The sequence below is a fragment of the Ammospiza nelsoni genome, chromosome 3 (assembly GCF_027579445.1).
Source record: "Ammospiza nelsoni isolate bAmmNel1 chromosome 3, bAmmNel1.pri, whole genome shotgun sequence".
NCBI classification, from domain to species: domain Eukaryota; kingdom Metazoa; phylum Chordata; class Aves; order Passeriformes; family Passerellidae; genus Ammospiza; species Ammospiza nelsoni.
In genome coordinates this window covers 46,308,463-46,332,179 of record NC_080635.1, presented here as the reverse complement: position 1 = coordinate 46,332,179, position 23,717 = coordinate 46,308,463, and the positions used below count along the sequence as shown (strand labels likewise).

Sequence of the window (23,717 nt, the reverse complement as noted above, 5' to 3'; positions counted from 1 at the left end):
CTTTCTTTAAATAGATATTAGATACCAGTTGATATGTTTCCTTCTTTCTTTTTCTTGGAGTGTTTTTTGTTGTTTTGATTTTGGTGGGTTTTCTCTGTTTGTCTTGTTTTGTTTGATTTTGATTGGGGTTTCCTTGGGGTTGTTTTGTTTGGGGTTTTTTTTTTTTGATTGGGTTGGTTGGGTTGTTTTGTTTAAATATAAAATTGTCCATAATGATTCCAGTAACTGGGACTCGCTTTGACTTAGAAAGTCCAAGGGAAATAGACAAAAATCTATTCAATTTTTTATAGAATATCTGTCATATCTTCTGCACTGAAATGATTTACGGGAAATACAGGCTTTGGATTTCTTCAGAAAATGTCCTGAGTTTTTAGAGAAAAAGTGGGATAAAGGAACAGGAAGGAAGGAAACAGGCACTATAGGAGGATGGACTATATACTACCCTAGCCCATATGGAGAAAGAAACTCATGTTGTTCTGAAAGAAATTATCAACTGCCCAACAATTCAACCTGGATTCTCTTTGGATGTTCTCTGCAGCACTCCCTGCTGTCAGATGGTAGGAGTCTTACAGTGCAGAGAAGGATACTCTTCATACATGAAGTTCTTTTATTCCATGCTGCAGATGTCGTGAATTTTTGCTCTTCAAACCAGAAAAAACAGAACAATGAAATTTAACAAAACAATTTTCTTGATATCCATTGAACATAGGCCAGCATCAAGACTAAGTCTTGAAAGAACTTTCCTCATCATAAAAGAGTTGGTAAGGGGTATAAGATTAGTTCTGGTGTTGATCCCTCCAAAAGTCTCCTTTAGAAGACTGAACATTTTTCTTCTCTGTTTTTAATGAAGAAAGCTAGCAAACTAACCAATAATTCATGAAAAAAATACATTAAATAAATCACAGCCTCAGTGAAAGCAAAACTCTCAAAAAGTAGATAATATAGAAGTACTGAATCAAAGATAGGGAAAAAAAGGGAAAGAAAATTTTCAAGTTAAAACTAAAACTACCATAGCACTAGTGCATTTCTATCTGAGTGTTTAACATTCATTTTGTGTCTGAGAACAAAAAAACCCCTAGTTATTAGAAGAGCCTTGGTAGTCTCAAGAATCACACAAAGAATAACTATACCACAGTAAATGATTCAAAGATCAAAATCCATACATGACTATGTCAAATCTTGAAACAAGTTAAAGGTTATTTCCACAAAGCAGGAGGCGGCAATAAAATTATTCTCCTGCTTATGAGTCAAATATGCCTTTTGCAGTTTCCACTGCATAACATGTAATGCAAAACATACACTTTAGCATTACCCACCTTAGGATGCTCAATAGGATCTCACCTGCTGATTTTCCATGTACGAATCACAGGTCTTTAGAAAAACTGCAGGTATAAGACACAAATCATTAAAAACATCAGTTTAGAGTTCACATCTCTGCTTGAAATACTTGACAGAAAAAGAAACAAGCAACGAAAAGATCAAAAGATAAAAACCTGAACTAATCTGCTTTAAATTTAGGGGAAAAGAAATATGTTTTAATTCTTTGCTTTGCCTTCAAGAGACTGCAATGCTACTGTCACACACTGTCAAGGTGAAATGGTACTTCAACAAATTAAGTAAATCATCAATAAATACAAGAAGCTCCTGAAAATTGTTTTTTCCTTCCCTCTTCCTGTCTTCTGCTGAAGAAGAAAGAAAAACAGAGCAGCAGTCCTTTAGGCCAGTTAAAGAATTCTGTGTGCAACTAGAGTAATAATCTCCGTGTTTCTGCTCTAGTCAATACACTCACCATATGCTATTTTCTCTCATTTTGGCTTTTGTGTTTCAGAAGCCATTCCTCCCTAGCCTTTTGCCATGAGCCAGACAGGAGTGACTCATATGTTCTGAGATTTAAAAGGCACATTCTGTAAGCTCAGTTAGTGAGTCTTACCCACCAAAAATAAAGCTCACCTAAGTTTCTTCAGAGATTTGCCCAATCTCCCTTAATACCCTGACTTCAAGCACAGAATTGGGATTTGCAAGTGTTTTATCTTTCTTTTGTTTGAAATTTATTGTTTTGAACTTCTTGAACTTCTGAACTTATGTCAAAGTGAAACAGCTGTGTTGGGCCCGACACCAACTCCACAGAAGGAGGAAAACTAGGAAGGGGTCAATGTCAATGGCACTCAGGATGTGAAAAAATAAATTTATAGTTGTTCACTTTTATTGACGCTGGGAGGGAAGTATGTTTTAAGGCCTTGAATACTATGGTCCCTGTACAGTTTCCATAAGAAACTGAGAATTAGGTAATTGCTCCTTACTGCTCACTCAGAAAAAAAAAGACATCAGGATTTCCCTTAATGCAACATCAAGAAAGAGAAAACACTGGGCCTGTCCCAGGATTTTTAATTTCCTCTGTCCTGAGCCTCAAAACTCCTCTAAAAATGAACAGAAATATTTTTTGTTATGCACTGTTTTGTAGCTCTCAAAAATGTGTCAGCTGAGATAGGTGGAATATAATCTTTTCTGGGCACACCGAATTTTACCCCATGTAAGTCGGCACCCACTTCAGAGTAGGCAAATGGGTTGTGTGAGAGAAGAAACATGTAAGCCTGAGTACAATCTAAAGGGGACCACAAAAGGTGCTACTTGGCAAAGGAGCACAGAAAGGAAAGCCTTTTATAGGATCAAAATTAATAAATGTTTGCAGTGGGCAAAAAGGTAAAGTAGCTGAAAGCTCCACTTTGTGACAATATTGCCACATGTTTATATTTCAGCCAATTTGCTTAAAGTCATGTGAAGTCTTATCCACTTTCTTCTGGGGAAGAAATTCTATCATGAGCTGAATGATTGCAACATCATTAAAATTATTAAGACTGTTATCATACACCATTACTTATGTGGAGGATTCTTTCTAATAGTTATATATGCATATACTCCTACTAAGGAGAAATATGTTCTTGTACTAGGGGAAGTGCGAAGAAATATTATATATAAGAATAGCACCTGGCATTTTTAAGATAGAGTCAGTACAAATTTATTTCTCTTGCTCTCCTGAGATCCTTTTCCCTTCAAAGCTGACCTGAATACTAAGTTCAGCAACTGGAAAAGTTCAGGAACTGTAGGTGTTTCCTTAATTGAACTCTGGTGAGTACTCACAGCTCACTACACAAGCAGTTATTTAATGACTTATTTTTCTAATTATTTTTCTCAAGTAAACATTATTTTAGTAACTTCCAAAGATCATTTTCTCCCAGAAAAGTTGCTTCTGCATAGTGGTTTGTGCAAAGATGCTGCCATACAGAAATTAGCAAATGATAATACTTGACTCTTTTTGCTTACCATTCTCTGGGCATCCAGAAATGGAAGAGGTGCCAACAGAGGAGAACACTGGCACTACTCTCAGTGGCAATCTCATTGCTTTGGATACCACATGGGAAGATGCTACTGTTGAATCATATCTTTTGTGTATGAGAAATATTGAGTCATGTCCATCCCATTTCTCCAGTCTCTCACAGGCAGCTTTACAAAGAGAGCAGGAAAGTTGCCTTTCTGTAGGTAGAGAAAAAGCCCATTGAACTGGCACCTAAGCCCATGCTGGGGCTCAGCATTATTGCATAAATGCTGAATCACTTCACTTCAAAGTCTGAGCACACTGGACCTCATTTCAGTTTTGGTACCCATTTACATTAATTTGGAACAGGTATTTGTGATTGTAAGTTCAGGCATTGCCATACATCATCTTTTAAGTCTCAGGATTAATCCAGCTGACCTCAGTACCACTTGGCTGGAAACCTGACATAGCAAGATACATAAACTGCCTTTGCTCAGATTTCGATTTGGATTCATGTCTCGGCATTTCTAAGTTTAAAAGCATATGTCAAGTATGTAATAATAGCATACAATCTAACTATAAGTTAACATTTTGACAATGCCTTCAGTGTGAGAACTAATGCAGTTAAATTGAGTATGCTAACAAAAGCCAAGAGAACAAAAAAAGCAAAGAAAAGGCAGCCTTATAGAGATTCATCATTCTGTTGCAAGATAAAGGAATTTAGGGCTTTGGATTTGAGGTGATAGTTCAAAGTACATTTTTTACATGCTATTGCAAAACTCACAAATATTCCTGGGATTTTGCATAGCATTTGAAGAAATATTTTTCAAATGTCAAGTATATTCACATAAAAAATGTCACAGGACTTCTGAGAACCAATGATACTCTGTATTATTGTATTATTGCCTGCTTTTTTTTGGCCAGCATTTAAACATTCTTAGACCATGTCTATTCATGGTAGAAAACAAGCATGATCTTAAATTTTGAGTGATGCAAGGTGTCACAATGGAAATTAAGGACAATGCTTTGTTTCTGAGCATTAACCCTCCTGAGAACATCATGCAATTCTCTGAAAAGACCAGAGCCAATACCTTTTTCAGATGTACTGTAAAACATATTTAAGCTTAGATTTGTATGTCAGCAGCTTTGGAAGTCCCAGTAAACAGAACTTTCCAATAATTCCATTTTCCTGTCCCACACTAAAGACACCTGCTAACACAGCTGTACCTCATTCTCTCAGCTACAGGACATAGGATGCCATCACATTGGACTACCGCATCTTAGCATCACATCAAAGAAATCATCTAAGACAAAAAAACAAACAAGCAAACAAACAAACAAACAAAAAAGTGTGATTTCTTTTACCTCCTTACCGTGTGTGGAATCCTTGCTGAAATGAGATTTTCCAGACATGTGGTACATCTCAGGGCCTGTAAATTTATGGCAGTGTTTCCCAAAAATTTTATTATCCACTAAATACTTCAAAATATTGCTAAATTATGTCAGCTTCTTCACCAAAGATAATGTGTTTTATGCCTATTTAAGATAACATATTCCCAAGGTGACCTGGCATGCATATGAAAATTTTCCATAACTGATTCAGTTATGGAAAATTTTCCATAACTGAAGCACACCTTCCCACAGATATTTGCTGTCTGCTCGTCTTGTCACCACAGACTTTAAAAACTATCCCTAGTTTTATATTATGTTCTTAAGCTTGCACTCTTTTTTCTTCCTTGTTAAATTTTTCAGTATATTTTCCTCACTGGTAGCATTGCTGGCACTAACTGTCATCAATTTCCTTATCCTTAGGGCCTTGCCATGCCCATTGCTAATAATTCAACCAGTATGGCCTGATAAGAAAATACTGTTAGCAAACAAAATAGCACTGCAGAAGGATGCAGGCATTAAAATTACAACTTGCAAACAAATCTACAAGACAAGTATTCCTGCCTTTTCTCTGTTTCTTCCTGGTATTTTAGGAAAATAAAAGTGGCAGAAATAGTAGCACAAATAGTGTTTTAACCCCATATTAGGCTAGCCACAATCTGAAACTCGTATTTGTTATCATGGTTATTTACACTACAGTCTGCTAACAGAATGGAAACAAAATCCTGTGAGTTATATGTCCAATGAAAACTACATAACCCAGCTCAGATACTTGCAACTCTCTCCTCTCCTTTGGTTTACAGTCCACATCTCCATCTCCCAAAGGTAATAAGCTGATTTTTTTGCTTTGTTTTTTTCTGACTGAGGAGTGCTGTGGATCACATTATTATTGCCTGATAACAACGAAAATTGTGAAATTTATAAATTTCAGGTATGAATTTAAGCAATTAACATTGTATTAGCAGCCTACAAATGTGATTTGAAAAGAATCCCTAAAGATATTCTCTGCTATCAAAAGTCATTTCTTTACTCTTTCTTTTAGCTGTCTGTAATAACCTAACCAAAAAGAGGGGATTTAATGCCTCAGTCCCAAAAGGATAAGTTAGGACACCCCATTCCTAAAATAAAGCAAAATAAATGCACAGTGACAACACTTATAGAACCTCCAGAAATGGGAAATTAGCTCTCATCATTTTGGTGATGACAGCTTATATTTGAAGTACTCCCAAGACAATTCCTTTTTATCCTTATTCTCAGCTAATCACAGGGAAAAGTTCCTGGGTATTCACTTTAAAATTCTGCAATAACTCCATAACATTAATTCTTCTCTTTAGAAGGACACAAGAAATATTTTTTCCTTTCCATAGAAAAAGTTGAGTTACTGTTAGAAAACCTCTGAAAGCTCATATACTTTTCCCCAAAAATTATAATACTTTAGCTGAAAATTGCTACCATTAACAGCTCCTGCTCCTTTGTCTGGACAGGCCTTTGTGGTACCTGCTGCTGCTGCTCAGTGTTTCTGCCCTTTTGGTCAGCAAAGTGACACACCAGAAACAGTGAAGTTTTGGCTTTAGACAAGGGTACACTGAGGAATAGCTGACCTCTGTTACACAGATGCCCACATGATTGCATGAGGGTCTAGCTCTGGGCTTTTTTGTTTTCTCTTTAAGAAAGAAAATTGAAGTTATTTACAGAGCTGTAATACAAAAAAAAAAAAAAAAAAAAAAAAACCTCAAAACAACAAACCACAAACAAACCCCAAAATAAAAATAACATAAAATAAATAGAGCTTTTTTCCCTAATCCAATACCTCCCAGCTCTAATCGGTTTGGAACCTCCATGGGTTGCAGGGAGATAGCCTGAATGACTGTGGTCTTCTCCACTGGACTGCAAGGGAATCCCTACTCCAGCACCAGGAGCCCCTGCACTGCCTCCTCCTACTTTAACCTTGGTGTCTGCAGGGGTTTTTTGTTCATATATTCTCTCATTCCTTCATTAAAGATGCTGTGCAGCATGTCCTTACCCTCTCTCAAATACGTTATCACAGTGTCCAGTGGCACATCCATTTTGGAGCCATTTCAAACTGCCATTGGCCTCTACAGGGGCAGCCCTTTGTGTCTTACAGGACCCGCCCCTATTATTACCCCACTACATCCCAAAAAAACCCTTTCAATGTAAACTAAATATTATATCTCTGAATTTATTAAAAAAACACTCTTACCCCATTCTACATGCTGGCTATGGATTTACACAAAATCACATGCAGAAAAGGTGCCAAAAGCCATCAAATGGGCTCAGAATATCATGTCTGGGAATAGAGGGGCTGCCAGAACCCAAATATTTGCAGAAATACTTTGTCTTCCTGAGAACTCCAAGACAAAAACTCAGAAAAAAAAAAAAAACAAGTTACTCCTGCATTTTGTTCTATTGGCACATATTCCTTGAGTAAATACAAAATGTTCTGCTTACCATTTTTATATTTACCTAACCTGATTTGCTTAAAATCTTTCCCATTATATATTTACGTATCTGTCATTTCTTTGTTTTTCTGCTCCTTTGCCAGTTGCCAGTGTTATATTAAGCTGATGGTGTGGAAATTTCTGGATAATTAGCTTTGGGCAACATCACATTTGCTGCTGAGTGATGATGGATGTGTAAAGAGGCTTCAAAAACAGAAGGAAGAAACACAGACATAGTCCGGGTGTCTTCAAAGGAGAGACTTGGACTGCTCTCCTTGAGGCAAGGGAAGCTGGGCTGCAGGCTGGGAAACTTTCTGATTTAAAAATGGCAAAAAAGGAGTTGGTGGGTTTGTGCTGCTTGCATCCATGCTTTCTCTCACAGAGAGGCTTGGATGCATTGGATGGGAATGGGCTCCTGGCTAGCTTTTATGTCTGGTCACTTAAAACCCATGTTATGCAGCAAAGTGAACAGCCTTCCAAGGAGGACTCTGTTAGCATTCCCCTTGTCCCCAGAACAGCATATTCTAAATCCTCACCAGCATAGGCACAAATGCACATTCTGTGGATTACACAGCCATTAGATTGGGACACTGTATGGTTTATAATTAGAGCTGTATATTTAGGAGAGGTTTATATGAGCATGTATAAACCGCTTATGTGTAAGACTTATGCTGCTGTATCACTCTATTAAACTTTGGAATTTTGTTCTTGATATTCTATAAAATAACTTTGAATAAAATTCTTCCAATGCAGATTTCCTTGTCAATTTTGATAATAACCATAAGTAGATTGAAATATTTGGTATAGCTTTGGAATTTCCCTACTAAAAATGAAAAATATTTAATATACTTTTCAGCAAGAAGTGGATGAACGTTAATAATTTTACTGTTGTTTGAAAGATCTGTTGAAAATAAATAGAATGTGAGATAAATGTCAATCCAGGTAACTGCCTAATTTACTCTTCTGCTATTTCCCTAAAATCAGTTGTAGAGCAGTACTATCTTTGTTTCTCAGTTTCTGCATTCCTGCTGCTTTATCTTCATCTGTAATCATGAAATCTCCATTTTCAGCAAGAAAGTACATTGTGAAAAATGTAAGGCAATGGTTTAAAGGAAAGGACAAAAGAAATACCTTTAAAAAGAGCTGTTTTTAGCAGAAAAAGAAAATAGTTGTTAATAACACAGCTGAAAGACAAAAATCTCAGTAGAGTATTCAGACACAGTTCAAAACCTTCAAAAAGCAAATTATTCCACTGTGACTGAATGACGTCTATTGATCTAATCTGGGTTTCCCTCATAATGATGGAGATGGGTACAGGTTTGACTGTTTGTATGAAATAAATTTTTTCTTCAATTTCTGCAGGAGGATTTTGCACTAGAAGGAAAAATCTTTTGTCTGTATCCTAGGAAAGGAACATACTTTCTAACATTTTAATGTCTTTTTCACTGTGTCTTTAATAATTTGCACTTTAGCATTTTGAACCTGCATCCCTTGTTCACCTGTGACCTGCCCAGTACTCTGTGATTGACCTCCTTATCTCTCCAAATTCAGGTCTTCCACAGACTTTTGAAGACTAAAAGAGAAAGAAAGCAGCAGAGCACTGCAGGGTCGGGGGCAGCATTCCAGAGGTCAGCAGAATTTCTCACATCTATAGCCTGGAATAGTTGAAAACTCTAGGGACTGTTTTAGCAGTAATGTGAATATTAATTTACAGCCAAAAAGATCACCTCCTCGACATCCTTTTGTAAACTCAGGTGAAAGAAATTTCAGTGCCTACAGAGACAAGCATTTCTGTGAGACCGCAGTGGTAACTGCAAAATGGTTTCAGTACTGCCATGAGGCCCCTTCACACACCTGCTTTGCAATCCACCTTTGAGCAGGGGCACACCCAGCCTGGTCCAGGTCTAACACTGCTTAGAGGAAATCTCTCTGTTTACCACATGAATTCTCCTTCAAAATAACTTTGTAAGAGGTACTCAGGGCAGGTTGGAGAATACCAGAAAGGAAGAATTACAAAAGCAATCTTTAATAGGGTCTGCTAAATATGTTTCATGTACAGACATAGCAGTTTCAGATAATTCATCATCCCATATTCCTAATGCATGAACTGTTCTGCTTAAGACCCTCTTTTGGCTGAGCACTCCATTGAATTGGGAGCGCTGGTTCGTACTAGGTAACAGCAGCTCTTATGCTTCCTCCTCAACCCTTACTGGGTTTAACAGGAACTGACTCTTTACTTAAACTAGGACTGGTCTCAGAGTGTAAAACATACAGGTGAGCCCTACCTTGCAATTTCATTGTGGTTCCTTAGGAGTTCATCCTTGTTCTTGATCTGACAGTTCCTGTCAGTAAGGACAAGGATGGCAGTTTTCCCAGACATTTGACATGATGAAGATCAGCTCACAAGAGGCATACAGATTTTAGTCTTCCATCAGAAATACCGTCACTTAAAGTACACCCAACAGTCTAAAAGCTTTTTTTTTTTTTTGGTTCATTAAAATATACTGTGAAAACCAGCATTTTTAAAGGAAATAAAAAAGAAACATGCCTTCACCCCTGTAATTGAGCATGCCAACTTTTAAAGTTTCACAAAAAATTGGAGTGAGATCTTCAACATAGACAAAAATGGTAATTTTTGGTATCTGAATCACACTCTATCTGCTAGTCCATTATGAGAATGTAAAATAACTAACTCCATGATATGACATCTTTCTTGTGGATTTCACCCCCCCCCCCCCATTTCTGGTATACCTACCTTCTCATACATATCTATAGGATCAAGAGTTTCCTATCTCATTACCTATGTAATTCAGTGAGGAAACTTGACTTTTCTTTCAGTATTTTTCTTCAGTAATCAGATCAGAAAACAGAAGACCCTTAGGCAGGCAGAAAATCAAATTACTCTTGGAGGGTTTCAGAAAGTAACTTCTCAGAGGATAATCCTCTACACAAAGGCTTTATGGCATCTATGTATAAAAGCAAACTGAAAGTTCATAAAAGCCCCAAACCAAAACAAAAAGAATTCCCTGACCAAACCTTGAGTTTACTGAATAAAATTTTGCTGTTTAAGGATGCTTCACCAAATTGAATGAGAGAGTGGTATCTTCCTTTTCAATTCTAGGACCGCTAGATCTACCTCTGTGTATAAAGTATAGATTTGATTATCAGCACTAAAATATTTTATGTAAAGGTTAACAATGAATCTATAAACAGTCCCTGAATAAACTTCACAATTTTGTTAAGTATTTTTCATGGTCAGTCCTTCTCTTGGTTAGCATCTTGTCTCATTTGCTGCTGGCTTTCCATTGTTCACGTGTTTTTAAACTTTTTTCTCAAGTTGTCTTCCTCAACTACATTTAAAAAATTATCAGGAAAACATGAATCTGTGCCTGTTCACCTTATCACAAACATCTGCCTCTGTAGCCCCAGATAGCTCATAGCTTTGAAGGTCACGGTCTTGTCAGACAAAAGATAGTTTGAAAAGCAGTACAAGAATAAGTACTTCAGAACAACCTATTTAATAATGCTTTTTATGTGAAAGATGGATATGCATAATTCTTAATAGGAAAAAATAGATCCTTTTAAATATTCTTGTAGAAGTTCTAAACTGCATCCCCACAATAATATTGATCTTATTTAGGTATTTTAGATCTTGGCTAAGGTAAACTACCATCTGCCCTTATGAACTTGTGGATCTTGGACTTCATCCCTGATAACTCTGGTTCACTTTGCTACAGAGGATAAGGCATATGGTTTTACTATTCTTACCTGATCAAACAAAAACGGAGGCAATTCAGAATAACTAGTAACCTTTGCCTTTTTAACTCTATAGCTTTTCTATTCTGTACCTCTTTCAAGTGAAGATCTGACCATTGCTTCAAACCGAAAACATCTTTTCAGATGCATTTACTGCAAGGCAGGTACAGCATTTCCCTGAAAAATTCAATTTAATCTCTTATAATCTTTTAAGAAAAGCTCCTTTCACTGATATTTTTATTTTATTTTTGGTACAGAGGTTAAAAAAGTCACAATTATTACGCAGCTAATAATTAGCTCCTATTTCCTTTCCTTGATAGCAGTCATCTGCTCTATTTTCAAGGTTCTCATTTGCCACATAGCTTTAAAGGTACATGTCTAAGAAACTTTCCCATGAGAAAAAATTGCAGTTTTGAAAGCAAACAAACAGTCAAAAAAAGCAAAATTCATCAAAAGCCTATAGGGTTTTTTTTTCTCCCCAAGCAAAATCTTGCTCTGCTTCCCAACATATCTCACACTACCTGACAGAAACCTTTCCAGAGGTATCTAGTCCCACTTGGAGTATAACAGAGCACCATGAGAAGAGGAAGGAGTTTACTAAAAGTGCATAAATGACAAACTAAATCACAAACTGCTTTAGGCTTCAGCAGATAGGCTTAATTATTTCTTTGCTGTTTATTTCAAAATTTAAACACTTTGTTCTGGCTGAAAGACTGATATGGATTTTCGCCATTATACTTCCGTCTTCAGTCAGAACAATCCCACCTGGGAGCTCAAGCACCCCACTTTCAAACAGCCATTGTGTGATGGTTAAATAGGGTTCAGCTTGTAGCAATAATATCATTTATTGACTGTGATCTAGGCAATCTGCTCAGTTGTTATAGTTCTGTAAAAATATTTGTTGCAGGCATCACACAACAACTGAACTAGTGTCAGAAACTCCTGATCAGTAACTAGGGTTAGTAACTAGTTAGTACAATAGCAGCATAAAATAACACCACTGATGATATGTTATTTTACACTGAGTGCAAGTGTTGGCAGGGTAAAACAGACACAGAACATTTTGAATTAATGCTCATTTCTAGAGATAGCAATTGTGGTCAAAAGGATTAAAAGCCTACTCAGTGTCCCACTAGGTAACAATACAAACCAGTCTGTAATGAAAAGCATCTAATTTTACAGTTGGTCCTGAGCTGAACTCAGTACTTTCAGTGTGCCTGTAATTCACTTTTTGCAGGGATAAGAAGACATTTGAAAAAAAGTTGCTCTAATGCAAGGATGCAGATTTCCTAAATTCCAATCCAAGGACATTGAGAAGTACCATTATGTTTTCTAAAATGATTTAGTCAACAAAAGTAACAGTGAAAGCTTTCATTAACTCACAACTACAAAGCTAATTGCCCCCATGACTGCTGGAGTCAAACTACCTCTTTTTCTGGTGCCAAGCACAGGGTTGGAAGAGTAGTCTCATATTTACAAATTTTCATCTTGTCAGGCGACCATTACTTCTCCTTTCATTCCAGATAAATCTCCAAAATGTTCAGCATATTTTGCCATTCCAAATTTTTTCATGCATAAATTGATCTGAATTCTGGTCTCTGTCTTTTTGTTGTTTCTGCTGCTGTCATTTTCACTTTTTTTTCCTCCCAGAAGTGCTTGGCTCATGGCTTGAAACCCTAGAGTCTATAAATGGCCTTGAAAAACAAGCTTCAGTGAACTGCTTTGGCTTTTTCCATGTAGTGTGACAGGTCACTTAAATTATGGAGCATTAACTAGTCTTCCTCACTAGATGATTAAAGCTTTTTAGGTAACTACAAAGAATGAATCATATAGAGATGAATATCCATGAAGTTTGTGAAAAGTTAAGCCTGTTTCCACTGTTGGAAGCAAAAGCCTATTTATTTGCATGGCAGCTCACAGTGAGAGCAAGGGTGACCTTCTGTTCCCTGAGTGATGTTAAATAACAACCTCTTTTACTGCTAACTCATGCAGGGGTCAATTTCAGCTTTCCTATGCTGCTAACTTTGCACTTCTCTTTAAATTTGTCCTGCTTTTTGCATTGGGTCAAAATACATCTAACTCCACAACTCTTCCTATTTGAGAAGTCGCATGAGTCTTGAGAATAGGGAGTCTAGGTCCAGCTACAGGCTTTACAGATTATTGATACCAAAAGGACACATAACTTTGTAGCACATAACCAATTATGCTATTTTCTGGAATAGTGAAGTACAGTATTAAATGTATAGAAATTCCTGTTGTCTGAAAATCAGCTACTGGTTCTACTTTTTTTATAGTATTGACCTAATAAAAACTCCAAAGAAAATCCACATGGATCTCATAGTTTAAGGTTATACAAGCCTTTGTTGGAATATTAGGTAGATAAAAGAAAGTTAATATTTATATAAATTATTTTATATCTTCTACTGCATATATAATAACTGAGCATTAGTTGCAACTATTTACACCTTAACCATGCAGAAGGATTTTTTGCAAAGAAGCCACTTCATGAAGGAAACACATGAAGAAAACATTTTCTCTGGCAAAATGGGATCATTTAGCCTGAGGAATAGGACAGAGTTTATTAGTCTCCTTATGTCTGACGGCTGTTATTTGGTTTTGGCCCATTTACTCAATGTATATTGCTTCTCTCTTGCAACCAGGAATTTCTATTTCCTCCTCTTCAATATGAGATTACTGATGCATTTGAGACACCACTTCATGACAGTGCTGCCTGAACCTCAAAACAAGTCCTGTTCCTTCCTTCTCAGAGACTTAGAGAAACCTCAGTAAACAGTGTTTGAACTTCCACTGTCCAGCTCCAGCAAACCCTGGCCTTGAAACCAGCAAGTGTGACAGAGATGGAGATGAGGGCATTTAACCCTCCCCCAAGGCACTGTTCCCCACAGCCTCCCTGTCCAGCAGCACCCATCCCATGGCAGAAGAGCCCCCGCATCACTGGACTCCCAGCCTCCAGACACACACCAACACTGGACCCCAAACAATGAGCTGCTTCTCTCCTATCCAGAGCGCAGATTATCATTGCAAAACCAATCAGTTTTCCACCTACTTGCTTGCAGCAGGTGTTTCCCCTCCCACCAGCTAATGTGGACTTCTGTGGAAACAGTCCATCAGGCTCAGTGTCACACCAGCAGACAATCCCTCTGGACCCTCTGTGACTGGAGTTGAGGAGGATCCCCTTCCCCTGCCTTCAGCATCACCTTTCTGGGATAGTTGCTCTCATCTAAGGATGAGAACCTCCCAGGTGGAACTTAAGGCGAATGTACTGGTACATTATTCACCAAGCAAAATGACATTTATAATGAGGATAAATTCTCAAACTGTCAAAATTTATTGAGAAAAGCACTGTTACACTTCTTTAGGTGGGTGAGATGAATTCTAGCATCTGGGGAATATCCCAGTGAAACAGAATGACAGTTCCTATTGTATTTTAGAAAACTTTAGTTCCTCCTCCTGCCCCTCTCCAGGTGGTGGTCCTGCCCTCTGCTGATTCTTCTGCCTGGGAATTATACTGGTATAATACTGCCTGAGACCTAAATGCAGGCACCTTTCACTTACTTTTCTTACAGCAGGATAGGGCTTTATAGCGAACTTCAGTATCAACTGGGAGAAATAAATATCTTGCCTTGACAAGCTAATATCAAATACCCTGACAGGTACAGCTTTAAAGACATAATTTGATGGGCAAGTACTAAGGATGAAATTCTACCCTGCTTGCCTTTAGTAATGCCTTACTTTAGACTCCTTGCTTGCATTGCTGGAGGACAATCTCTGCCTGGCTTGATCTACTAATTTCATCTGTGAATAAGTAACTGATATTTTCTAGGACTCAAACTTGGCAAACATATATACGTAGATACGTATATATGTCAAACACACTTTTCTTTATATCTAAAAACAGTTTTCACCATATTCTCCAACACATTTTGTTTAAAACTTTCTATCACATGATCCACTTCACTTAAAATAAAGCTAACCTGCAATAATTCCAAACACAGAAAAGTATACCCACAGCAAAAAAAGACTAAGCATGTGATTGAATACTGTCCCAATCAGTGCTTTTATGGAGCACAGACCACCATCCCAGAGAATCTAGGAAGCCTGAACAGTACAACAGCAGGGTCCTTGCTCTGTCTTGCTAAGCACATGAAAAACACCAAGGTCTTGCCAGTCTCCCATTCCACAAGCTCCCTCCAAATAGTAGCTGAACAGAAGCCAGACTTCAGGATAGAGTAAGACAGCATTATTGCCATCAGATCCAACTTTCTTTCATTGTGTTTGCTTTCATATTGTTTGATTAGTGGCTTCAGAAGAGAGAGAAATGAGAGAAATACAGTCCTTTTTGTACTCTAGAGCAGAGATGGAGGAAAGTCACTTGATCTTCTCATTTTATCTCTCTCATTCCTTATTATATCACCCCAATTCTCACATCTCAGGGAATCACACCTCACCCATAAGCCAGCAGTGTGCCCTTGTGGCCAATGGTATCCTGGGGTACATCAGGAAAAGTACTGCCAGCAGGTCAAGGAAGGTGATCCTGTCCCTCTCTTCAGCCCTGGTGAGGTCATATTTGGATTGTTTTGTCCAGTTTTGGACTCCTCACTTCAGAAGAGACATGGAGCTTCTGGAGCAGATCCAGCAGAGGGCTGCAGAGCTCATCAAGGGACTCAATCTTCTCTCTTTTGAAGAGAGGCCAAGGGAGCTGAGCCAAATCAGTCTTGAGTAGAGATGACTGAGAGGGGACTTGATCAATGTCTAATAGTATCTAAAGGGAGGGTGCCAAGAAGATGAATCCAGGTTCTTTTTGGTGATACCAACCAATAGGACAAGAGGCAGTGGGCAGAAACCGATGCACAGGAAGTTCTACCTGAATATGAGGAAAAACAACTTTATTGCATGAGCAACTGCACACTGAACAAATTTTCAAGGGAGGTTTTGGAGTATCCCTCCTGGAGAAGTTCAAGAACTGTCTGGATAGAATCCTGTGCCAGGTGCTCTAGGATGACCCTGTTTGAGGGAGGTTGGGCCAGATGACCCACTGCAGTCCCTTCCAACCTGACCCATTCTGAGAGATACCATGATGCCTTCTGCAACTATTCCCATTGATATAAATTAAACATTTTAGAGAAATATTAAAGGAGGGAAAAAAGAAAAAGAACTGCAGCTAATAGATGTTAATATAGAAGGCACTGATATTTTATTAATAATCAGTAAGGTACAAGAATCATATGCAAGAGAATAGTTTTTCAAGATGGGAGAATGATGATTTGCAAGACTTTGTTCCTCCGGCAGGTGATTGAGGATATAAACAGAAGATGTCCTCAAATAATCTTAAAAGCCGGGTTATGTAATAGTACCAGTTATGGAGGGTTTCTTACAGAAAGCAAAGAATTAAGGCATAAAAGAACCACAGACGCAATATTCACAAACTCATACCCTTCCAAAAATGGACATTGGGGGCATCCTTTAGAGGGGAAAATGGGTTACATTCCCAGAGAAGCTGCCAGCTATCATTGAAGCCACCCACAATCTGTCAACATGCTGCTAGCAATTTTTTCTTCAAACTAATTAACACCTTAGTCAAGATGTATTCACTTTTGTCTCTTGACTTACCTGACTTTTTTTTATGATTTAGGTCAGAAGTTTGAAGAAATTCTGCAGTGAAAAATTATATGTGCAAGATGATCACCATGTGGAACAGGACCATTCTTTCCAAAAAAGGCATTCTTTTTTTCTCACAGCTGAATTTACTGAGGAAACAATGACAGCCACATGACTCTGAATCTTGTTTAGATTCCCTATTTCAGTGCTGCCTTCTCACAACATTTTCAGATGAAACTGTTCACGCCTAAAACGCTGCAGCTACTACTGTTTAATCAGGCAGAGTGTGCAGTGTATTTTTGTATAAGTATCATAGTTACTGAAGGCTGCTCCTTCTAACTTTGGTCCTTTTCTGACAAATACTACTCATACAGGATTTATGACTACTAGTTAGTATAATATCTCTGGAGTAAAGCATTGAAAGAGTCCAAGCCCTAATGCCCTCCCCCTGACTCTGGGTTGATTTTCTTAAGAGAATCCACCAACTCCTCTTAGCTGCTTTTCAGGTCAGAAAACTAAAACTTACAGAGGGAGGGTTTGAAAATTCAGCTCTGATAAATAGCACATGTAACATATTCCTAGGCCAGCTCCTTTAGAATATAAAACAAGAGAGCTGTCAGACCTAAATAATGTAGCAATCATGTTAAGTCTTGTAGTTCTCCAGTTTTACAGATTTTAAAAAAGGTCTCATTTAAACATTGTTTAAATACCAGCAACGCAATAGGGAAGGGAGTAAATTCCATCTATTTTTCGTTCATTGAGCAAGCAACAGTTCCTGCATTCTGCAGTGGGTAGAAAGAAGTCACTAAGAAGCAGAGAAACCTCTCACTCTGTCAGACAATTGCATATATCAACAAGTCTCAATAGCAAAATCAGAGTATAACCAGCATAAAGACAAGACTAAGAAAACCAGAAAGATGACTCCTCAAACATCTGGAGTCTTCATGTGGATGTTCAGTCAGTTCACTTCAGTTCTCCAAAGCCTGTGCCTCATTTTATGAAGTGGGAAAGTTGCAGCCATTCACCAGGATGGGGAAAACAAAGTGTATTTCCCCAAAAGACTGCACTTCACAAGCTTCAGGAGGTACTGCTGAGGCCGTATTCCACTCTTGCTTGACAGTGATATGGTCTCCAGCACTACATCTATCAAACATTAATGAACTCCCCTTCACAAACCTTTTGCAAGGCAGGGAAACATCTCCCTCTCACAGATTTCCCTTTACAGGAGAACTGAGCCACAGCAAGATGTGAGTGATTTGCCTAGAGGAAATCTGTAGCCAAGCCAGAAACTGAACCCAGACCTTTCAAATTTCAGAGCACCATTCTCAGAGTATGCAGCTCCAGTCTGATATACTGGCAGTTTTCGGATTTGCAACAGATTTCTGTAGAATTATTTTTTCCCTTTTTTAATTGGATCCTGCCTGCATCAGAACAGTCTTTCCCTAGGTTCATAATGCTTCCTGGTGTCCATATAAATGAAATAGTTATAGCAGAGAAAAACATTTGGAATGTCACTCTTGCTTACAAATTTTGAGTCCCATCATCATTGTATGTCTACTTTGGAGCCATTAGTTTGGCATTATCATTGTCATTATTTCTAACACAATGTCTAAATGGGAAATTCTGTTTTGATAAAATCTCTGCATCTCCTTTTATGACTCCTGAAATAAAAATGGTTCCAATGGTGATATCACATGATGTGTTGAGCACAGAAAACCTTGCCAATGGGAGTAAACTTTGATTTATAAGCTTTAGAGATGCAGCCTATATGACTTCAAACCTTTCAGTTTAGCATGCCAAATTACACATTTTTTTTCCCCCATTACACATTTTTTTCCCCCCACAATTTGACCTGGATACTCAGCCAAATAGCAAGTACAAGTAACATTGGTATATTTTTTGGTCATGCCCAAGACATTGTCAGGCAGAGTAATCAGACTCCTCCGAAGCTGCTAGTGTCACCTTTCCATGAAACAGTCCTTCCACTTCTCAACAGAGAGATCCAAATCACCACGCCAAATGAAACAGATACTCACATTTGGTGTTTTATTATCCCCAGGACAGCAATGAGTTCTTTCTGTCTCAAAGAATTCCCTTCTTCATAATGTTATGGTCACCATTTGTGACTAAAAATCCAGGCTGGACAAACCAAAGGGCTCAGTGCAGGCTCTTGGAGATATTTGTGGGCCTGGTAGGAACGAAAGAACACTGGTTATTGCTTTGCATGGTAACTTTTAAAATCAGAAAGGAAGGTGGTTACACTGATACAACCTAAAACTTAAGGATTCCTTTCTTAAAGATCAAAGTTCAATGTGTTGACTTGAGCCATCTAAGATAATAGGGGAATACCAAATTTTCACCTAAGTTGGTAATACAGGTAAAAGAAGTGTGTGAGTTATCAGCTGACCCCGAAATCCGCCCATGGTAAACCAGAATACTCGAAAAAGAACAGCAAAATATGTAACAAAGGTTGTAAAAATGTACCTCTTTTAATAGAAAAGGCAGTAAGATTTCACATTTTCCTTTGATATTTAGGATGTAATAGTAAAGACATTCCTATAGTTGCAACAGCACATACAAAACCCAAAGGCTATAATTCTAATTAATTAAATCACTCCATCTGCACTTGCTGCTGCTGCTTTTCAGCTACCACTGCTAAGTTATGTGCATTTCAAATGAATATTTCATTTTCTGAACTGCTTGTTGGCACAAGGTATGTAGTAGCTATTAGCAATATTACTGAATATGAGACAGTTAACGAGGTAGCAGCCTTAGCAAAACACAGCTTGATGGCAGCAACAGGAAAAGAGACTTCAACTAAGAATTGCTGCCAAATGAGTGATGTTTCCAAATTCAATTTCATTTGAAAGATTAAAGGAAGAATGCAGTATAAAGTACTCAATGGATACCATTTGAAGTCATCTTAATATTAGCCTACAATCAATGATTAAAAACCATATAATCAGGCTAAAAATCCTGCTACTCCACTTCTGCTGTTGTTGATATTTTTCAGAAAAAAGTAAAAAGAGTTCCTTCCTTCCAGGAAAGAGAAAAGAAGGAAAATTAGCCTATTTGCCAATTTGAAGTATGAATAAATGGGTAGAATCAGCAGAGTCATTAGCTTAGAATTGACATAGGTGGAGCAATCAGTTCCCTGAAGCCTCTAATGCCAAACACATACCAGGCTGACCACAATTAGTAAAGTTATTAATATAAAGTAATACTCAAATACCTCAAATTATATATAGCTACAGCCTATACACCATCTATAACTATCTAAGTTCAAAGATCATTTTTACTGATGTACATTTCATAGTTTCATAAGCCTCAAAACTGGTTCTAATATTTGATACATATACATGTATATGATTCTCTTGAAGCTACAGCTCTTGGCTTGGTATAATACTGGGTTCAAAAAGGGATTTTCATCATAGCAACATCCAGTAAGGGCAAATCAATACAAACTCCAGTACACATAAGGGCAAATTTAAAACTGCTCAAATTAATATATTGTGTGGCTGCTATAAATGATAAACTAACATATGTGCATCCTTATCAGAGACAGTAGTCCAGGGTGAGGGACACAGTAACTATAGCTAGAATTTTGGAAAACCAAATGGTCCCTGACCTTGACTATCCAATCAGCCACTCAAACTTTCTTTCAAGAAAATTTGAGCCTACTCTTAACAACAATTGTAATTATAAGGTTTCTCAATTGTAATTTTAAGGTTTAACTGATTATCAACTTCTCAGAAATTGCAGATTTTGACTCAGGAAAATCTGCCTTAATTTTTGCAATATGTGTAGTCCAATGCTCACTCTGAAGCACACACCATGAAGAAATGTATATCACCTGAAAGAAATTTCAGTCACGTTTAAATGACATGGGATACAGTGAGCAATACAGGAGGAAATGCTCCTGTTATTCTCAGCACACTGTTAAGAAGCACTGACAACCTGCCTTGTTTACGTATGGCATTTCTTTAATGTATTTTTCATTCTCTGGATTCACTGGCAGGAACTTGGGCTGAAGTTACGATACTTTGCATATATAAACACAGGAAAAATTATTTTTATAATGCTTCTTTCTGAATGTTTTTGTGTCAAAAGTATGGGTTTATTCACTGTGTTTTCAACAGCAAGCTCATTGTGGATGTCATTCAAAAAAAACAAAACTGCTTTCTTCTTTTACCGTGTTTGTGTCTCCAGTGTTTCCTCCTATAAACTGCATCGAAAGATTATATTCTGCAAGGAAACCAAGGTAATGCAAATATCTCCTCTATGCATGAGCATTGCATTATCTAACAGAGGAATATTACTGACATATAAAAACTAAGCAGTCAAAAGTGGAGAAAAACCTAGATTAAGGATGCATATTTCATAGCAAATGAGTTCATTTTTTCTTGCAGCAAAGATTAATTACACTGATTAATTACAGTATCACACAATGCCCAAGTCTTGCTTTGCACTGCCATGCATAAGAAGACAAGTGCAAAATCATTCATTTATAGAGTTATCGAAAGTTCAGGATAAATTTGTGAGTTAATTTAACCAGAAACTAAATTTAGTAATCCAACTCATCACTGAAATATTCTGATTTTAATATACAAAGGGCATATGTTATTTGTAAGTCATGACAAAATATGAATTTTCCTCCCAAAGCATTTCTCAAGCTTATCAAGTCATTGAAAGCACAGACACAAAGACAGTCAAATAGAGCATTTGAAACCACCAGCTCCTGCATCATTTTTCTTTCTTCATATATGTAGGAGGTGCAATTAGAAGACCAAAGGGAGAAAGGAGGGACAGCTGGGTACTACTTTATTTCATTGCTGTCAGCTATCAAAATGGCCTGTCATGCTCTGATTTCTATAAATGCAAGATTTACCATCTGGACATGCAGTGCAGGCTACAATAAATGGGCCCAGCCCTTATGCTTTTCAGAAATGGGAAGCAATCAGGATGGTATAAGATGTAAGTGGGCCCAAAAATCACAAAATAAAAATTCACTGTTTTCTCACCTGTTGTCTGAATTGAAGCAGAATGCTGACAGCTGGGTGTGTTTGCTATTTTTAGACATGAAAAAATTATAAAAGGATATTTCTGCTCTGTTGAGGTCATGTCATGCTGGGTCTCTAAAGCAAGTATTTGGCAAGGTACAAATCAAGTAATTAATTTAAACCAAAATTTTATCTAAATGGAGTCAAGCACAGACATAAGAGCCAAAACTCCTGGACTCTCTCTTTGATACCTGTTAGGCATGGATTGTGTTAGCTTTTCCTTGAATGAAAATCACAGTGTTGGTCTTTTTTGCACTGACATTGGGCTTGTTCTAAGAAGAAAGTTGAGCGCATGAATGAGCATGTGAAAAATGGTAAATTGAAGTTATTAGGCCTTGCATGTTTCTGTCTGTTGGCCTGGCCTTATTAAACTGCTGTCGCTTTCATCAAATCAAAGTGCTTGACAAATTTTACAGAAGACTCCTAAATGCAGAAGGTTCTGGACATAGAATTTTAATTTCTGGTAAATTTTGAGCAAATATTTTCGACAAATTAAAGAGCTCTGAAAAATGCTCTTTTCTCACACATTCATGTCTTCTGAGACACCATAAAATCAGTTGCAAAACCAAATGATTGAGCACTCTGGAACAATTTCAGAATGGGGACTGAATTAATTTCAGCAATGATAATACATAAAAGAAAAAATGAGAGATGTTACTGAAAACATTGAAGAATAGGGAATGCTTTGCTTCAGAAGCTTTTTTGATGTAACGTACTAAGCAAACAAATATTACATTACCCATGCATTTGGAAACATCCAGTAGGATGAATCATCCAATACATCCAAAACATCCAATAGGAAAAATCTGTCTTCAAAAGAGTCATTTATATCACAGTAAGCCTACTTGAATCATCTGGTACTGAAAACTGTCTACACCCACATGTTCTGTCCTCCCCAGACCTTGATTTATTACATATATATTGAGATGGTATGGTTTGTCAACTTCTGTTCAGCGTGGGGAAAGAGAATTCTTTGGGGAGACCTCATTGCGGCCTTCCAGTACGTTAAGGGGGCTCATAAAAAGGAGGTCAAAGGACTTTTACACAAGAAAATAGTGACAGGAAAAGGGGCAATGGTTTTGAATAGAGAGAGGACAGGTTTACTTTAGATGTCAGGAAGAAATTGTTTACTCAGAGGGTGGTAGGTGCTGGAACAGTTTGCTCAGCAAAGCTGTAGGTGCTCTACCCGTCAAAGTGCTCAAGATCTGGATGGGGCCCTGAGCAACCTCATCTGGTGACTGGCAGCCCTTTCCACGGCAGAGGGTTGGAACTCGATCTTTAAGGTCCTTCCAACCCTAAACACTCCAGGCATACTCTATGATTCTAGGGTATTTTCAATTTTAGCTGATGCTTGTGAATCAAGATTTCCTGGACTTAAAAGTCATAAAATCTTCGAGGTTTGAAAGGGACCATCAGGTCCAACCAACAATATAACTACCATGTTCACCATTAAACCATTTCCTCAAGTGACACAGCCACACATGTTTTGAATACTTACAGGGACGGTGACTCCATCACTTCCCTGGACAGTCTGTTCCATTGCTTTACAACCTTTTCTGTGAAAAAACAAACAAACAAAAAAAAAATCCTACTGCTCAGTCTGGACCTCTCCTGGTACAACTTGAGGCCACTTTTCCTCATCCTGTCACTTGTTACTTGAGAAAAGAGACTGACACCCACCTGGCTAGAGTCTCCTTCCAGGGAGTTGTAGGGAGCCATATGGTCACCCCTGAGCCTCTTTCTTATGGCTAAACAACCCCAGATTCCTCAGTGACTCCTCATCAGACCTGTGCCCAGACCCTTCCCCAGCTCTGCTGCCCTTCTCTGGACTCACTCTAGCACCTCAATGTCCTTCTTGTAGTGAGGGGCCAAAAACTGGACATGGGATTGAGATGCAGTATCATCAACTGTTCTAATTAATACAGTGAAAAGTATTTCCCCTTAGATACATATGCTTGTTCTATCTTGACCCTGCAGACACAGAAGTAGTCTGAGTTTACCCTCTGTAGATGGTTTTGCACTTTAAACACCACCTGTGACATGTGGTCAGAACGGTCAAGGAAGATGTATTGGCCAGTCTTTACCACATTTTCAACATTACTGTGTTTTAATTTTCTAAAG

The 23,717-nt window shown here is 37.8% G+C and overlaps 1 long non-coding RNA gene across 1 annotated transcript; it reads right to left on the bottom strand.

Annotated features, from left to right (window-relative positions):
* Positions 1 to 509: 509 nt before the first annotated feature.
* Positions 510 to 23,141, bottom strand: LOC132071675 (uncharacterized). Its single transcript, XR_009418170.1, has 4 exons — positions 23,095 to 23,141; positions 18,573 to 18,724; positions 1,317 to 1,382; positions 510 to 641 (listed from the first exon to the last, which is right to left on the bottom strand). It is a non-coding gene; the product is annotated as an uncharacterized LOC132071675 (long non-coding RNA).
* Between the last annotated feature and the right edge of the window lie 576 nt (positions 23,142 to 23,717).